We start from the raw sequence: 5,000 nt of genomic DNA, 5'->3' as shown, positions 1-5,000 counted from the left end.
CCCCCCCCCCGTCGACTGCAACGGGTTTCCGAGGCCCGTCGGTCAGGCGCGGTTCGCTCCGCAATCCGCCGGCCGATCGGCACCGGGCGGGGCTCTACGGAAAGAGGGGACCCTCCCGCGTCGAGTGCCGGCGCACCGACCCCGCAGGCTGACCGGGAAGGTGAAGACTCACCCCGCTGAATGCCCGGCCCCGGCTACCCTCCGGCTCCGGGGCCATAACTTCGGGGAGGGAGGTCCGATCCCCGCGCGGTCGACGGCAGGCGGTAGGGCTCGGAGGGGCGCGGCCTGGTCCGCGAGTGCCCCGGCGCCGCCCCTCTGCCCGTCCGAGGGACAGTAGGAAATGGCCATACCGCTTTCCGGCCGATTGCCGCCGGACGTCCGGCCGCATTCCCTCGGTCGGCGCGGTCGGCGGTAGCCGGGGGCGAGGGGCATCGGGCGGTGGCGGAACCAGGCCGGCCCGACCGCTGGGGGCCGCCCGGGCGACGTTTGAATCTGTCGGGTCGGACCGCCGAATCCCGCGGGATTTCGGGATCGAATCTGCGGGTGGAATCGGCACCTCGTCCCGCTGTCCGGTTCCCCCCCGTCGACTGCAACGGGTTTCCGAGGCCCGTCGGTCAGGCGCGGTTCGCTCCGCAATCCGCCGGCCGATCGGCACCGGGCGGGGCTCTACGGAAAGAGGGGACCCTCCCGCGTCGAGTGCCGGCGCACCGACCCCGCAGGCTGACCGGGAAGGTGAAGACTCACCCCGCTGAATGCCCGGCCCCGGGAACCCTCCGGCGCCGGGGCCATAACTTCGGGGAGGAAGGTCCGAGCTCCGCGCGGTCGACGGCAGGTGAAAGGGGCCGGTGCGCCGCGGAAGGCGACAGCAGTCCCGTCAGGCTGCACCTCTGCTCGGGCGAACGGCGTCAGGAAAAGGGGAGAGCACTTCCCCACCGATAGCTCCGGAACGCCCGGACCCATTGGCCCGCGGCACCGGTGGCTGCTAGAGGGGCTCCGGCGCCGTCAGCCGGGGTACGTCCCAGGCCGGCCGGACGGCGGGCAGCCGGAGGCAACGGCCTGGAACGGAGCCAGACTTGAGTCGTTCCGTGCCGTGGGCAAAAAGGCAGGGCTGCGGGTCAGCGCAGTTTGGCAAACCTAGCCGCAAGTGCGGGAAGGGCGGAGGAGCACACGGACGCCGCCTTCCCAAACTGAGCCCAAAGTGCCCAGGCATGCCCCCTTGATCTCGCCTAATCAGTGAGCCCAAAATAATTTCAGAGTGTGGAAACCTGATCCAAAAAGGTCGAAAAGAACGGCCAGAGATCAAGTCCGAAAGGGGAAATCAGTAACAAGCAAGCAGAGTAATCATTAACCAAAAAGCGCAAAATTATGTTAAAAGTGTGAAATCATTAACCAAAAAGTCGAAAATAATGTCCAGAGACCAAGTCCGAAAGTACAAATAATTAACCAGTAAGCAGAGTCATCATTAACCAAAAATCGCAAAAGTAAGTAAAAAGTATGAAATCATTAACCAAAAATCGCAAAAGTAAGTAAAAAGTGTGAAATCATTAACCAAAAACTCGAAAATAATGTGCAGAGACTAAGTCCGAAAGGGCAAATGGTTAACCAGTAAGCAGAGTCATCATTAACCAAAAATCGCAAAAGTAAGTAAAAAGTGTGAAATCATTAACCAAAAATCGCAAAAGTAAGTAAAAAGTGTGAAATCATTAACCAAAAACTCGAAAATAATCTCCAGAGACTAAGTCCGAAAGGGCAAATGGTTAACCAGTAAGCAGAGTAATCATTAACCAAAAAGGGCAAAAGTAAGTAAAAAGTATGAAATCATTAACCAAAAAGCACAAAATTAAGTTAAAAGTGTGAAATCATTAACCAAAATGTCGAAAACAATGTCCAGAGACTAAGTCCGAAAGGGCAAATGGTTAACCAGTAAGCAGAGTAATCATTAACCAAAAGGCGCAAAAGTAAGTAAAAAGTATGAAATCATTAACCAAAAAGCGCAAAAATATGTTAAAAGTGTGAAATCATTAACCAAAAAGTCGAAAATAATGTGCAGAGACTAAGTCCGAAAGGGCAAATGGTTAACCAGTAAGCAGAGTAATCATTAACCAAAAGGCGCAAAAGTAAGTAAAAAGTATGAAATCAGTAACCAAAAAGCGCAAAAATATGTTAAAAGTGTGAAATCATTAACCAAAAACTCGAAAATAATGTGCAGAGACTAAGTCCGAAAGGGCAAATAATTAACCAGTAAGCAGAGTAATCATTAACCAAAAATCGCAAAAGTAAGTAAAAAGTGTGAAATCATTAACCAAAAACTCGAAAATAATGTCCAGAGACCAAGTCCGAAAGGGCAAATGGTTAACCAGTAAGCAGAGTAATCATTAACCAAAAAGGGCAAAAGTAAGTAAAAAGTATGAAATCATTAACCAAAAAGCACAAAATTAAGTTAAAAGTGTGAAATCATTAACCAAAAAGTCGAAAATAATCTCCAGAGACTAAGTGCGAAAGGGCAAATGGTTAACCAGTAAGCAGAGTCATCATTAACCAAAAATCGCAAAAGTAAGTAAAAAGTGTGAAATCATTAACCAAAAACCCGAAAATAATGTCCAGAGACTAAGTCCAAAAGGGCAAATGGTTAACCAGTAAGCAGAGTAATCATTAACCAAAAATCGCAAAAGTAAGTAAAAAGTGTGAAATCATTAACCAAAAACTCGAAAATAATCTCCAGAGACTAAGTCCGAAAGGGCAAATGGTTAACCAGTAAGCAGAGTAATCATTAACCAAAAATCGCAAAGTAAGTAAAAAGTGTGAAATCATTAACCAAAAACCCGAAAATAATGTCCAGAGACTAAGTCCGAAAGGGCAAATGGTTAACCAGTAAGCAGAGTAATCATTAACCAAAAATCGCAAAAGTAAGTAAAAAGTGTGAAATCATTAACCAAAAACTCGAAAATAATGTCCAGAGACTAAGTCCGAAAGGGCAAATGGTTAACCAGTAAGCAGAGTAATCATTAACCAAAAGGCGCAAAAGTAAGTAAAAAGTATGAAATCAGTAACCAAAAAGCGCAAAAATATGTTAAAAGTGTGAAATCATTAACCAAAAACTCGAAAATAATGTGCAGAGACTAAGTCCGAAAGGGCAAATAATTAACCAGTAAGCAGAGTAATCATTAACCAAAAAGCGCAAAAATATGTTAAAAGTGTGAAATCATTAACCAAAAACTCGAAAATAATGTCCAGAGACTAAGTCCGAAAGGGCAAATGGTTAACCAGTAAGCAGAGTAATCAGTAACCAAAAAGGGCAAAAGTAAGTAAAAAGTGTGAAATCATTAACCAAAAACCCAAAAATAATGTCCAGAGACTAAGTCCGAAAGGGCAAATGGTTAACCAGTAAGCAGAGTAATCATTAACCAAAAATCGCAAAAGTAAGTAAAAAGTATGAAATCATTAACCAAAAAGCACAAAATTAAGTTAAAAGTGTGAAATCATTAACCAAAATGTCGAAAACAATGTCCAGAGACTAAGTCCGAAAGGGCAAATGGTTAACCAGTAAGCAGAGTAATCATTAACCAAAAATCGCAAAATTAAGTTAAAAGTGTGAAATCATTAACCAAAATGTCGAAAACAATGTCCAGAGACTAAGTCCGAAAGGGCAAATGGTTAACCAGTAAGCAGAGTAATCATTAACCAAAAATCGCAAAAGTAAGTAAAAAGTGTGAAATCATTAACCAAAAACTCGAAAATAATGTCCAGAGACTAAGTCCGAAAGGGCAAATGGTTAACCAGTAAGCAGAGTAATCATTAACCAAAAGGCGCAAAAGTAAGTAAAAAGTATGAAATCATTAACCAAAAAGCGCAAAAATATGTTAAAAGTGTGAAATCATTAACCAAAAAGTCGAAAATAATGTGCAGAGACTAAGTCCGAAAGGGCAAATGGTTAACCAGTAAGCAGAGTAATCATTAACCAAAAAGCGCAAAAATATGTTAAAAGTGTGAAATCATTAACCAAAAACTCGAAAATAATGTCCAGAGACTAAGTCCGAAAGGGCAAATAATTAACCAGTAAGCAGAGTAATCATTAACCAAAAAGCGCAAAAGTAAGTAAAAAGTGTGAAATCATTAACCAAAAAGTCGAAAATAATGCCCAGAGACTAAGTCCGAAAGGGCAAATGGTTAACCAGAAAATCCGTCGAATAATGTCCAGAGACTAAGTCCGAAAGGGCAAATGGTTAACCAGTGGAAGGGCGATCAAGCGGAAAAATTTGCCCCGGTTACCCGGGATGGAGTTCCAGAGGTCCGGCCAGAGTTGTCAAATTCGTCCCGCTGATCGGACGCTTGTCATTCGGGTGGCTGGGGGTTGGCGGGGTATCTGCACAGTAGTAGGAGGTGGCAAGTCGGGACTTGGACGTTTATTCCAAGAGTCCACCCGAGCCTCCAGGTCTGCAGAGACCGACCCTAGCTGCCGCCCAACCGACTTTTAAGCCTTTTTCGGATGGGGATTTTTTCCCATTTTCGTCCATTTTTCGGGTTTTCTGTCGGGCTTAATAGGCGGCAGCCTGACCCCCGGCCGAGGCGGGGGGCGCACTCTCCCTTGCGTAAGGGTCCGGATTTGCCCCGGAAAGTGCCCCCGACGGCCTCCCGACCCGGGTGCCTGCAGGGCGGGGGGAAAGGGTAGTCCCAGCCGCAGGAAATCATTAACCAAAAGACTTAGCCGTCGGGGCAGAGGCTAAGACCCGGGGCTGGTGAAATCATTAACCAAAAGGAATGCACCCTTTTCCGAAAGTGCAGGCCGAAATAAGGCGAGCCTTGGGCCGGGAAGGCCAAAACCCCCAACTCATGGAAGTGTATGGGGTCGGACTCGGCGACTTTCCCGGGCCCCGAGTTGACCTTTCCCCACGGGGGCGGTCAAGTTGCTCCCGCCAAGAGGGCACGTTGCATTTGCTGCCGCTCTAGTCCCCGGGCTAGTTAATCAGTTGCCGTCGGAAGTCCCGATGCCGAAATGAAAA

The sequence above is a fragment of the Heterodontus francisci genome, unplaced genomic scaffold (genome assembly GCF_036365525.1).
Source record: "Heterodontus francisci isolate sHetFra1 unplaced genomic scaffold, sHetFra1.hap1 HAP1_SCAFFOLD_1418, whole genome shotgun sequence".
Classification (NCBI taxonomy): domain Eukaryota; kingdom Metazoa; phylum Chordata; class Chondrichthyes; order Heterodontiformes; family Heterodontidae; genus Heterodontus; species Heterodontus francisci.
This window is presented reverse-complemented; position numbering follows the sequence as displayed.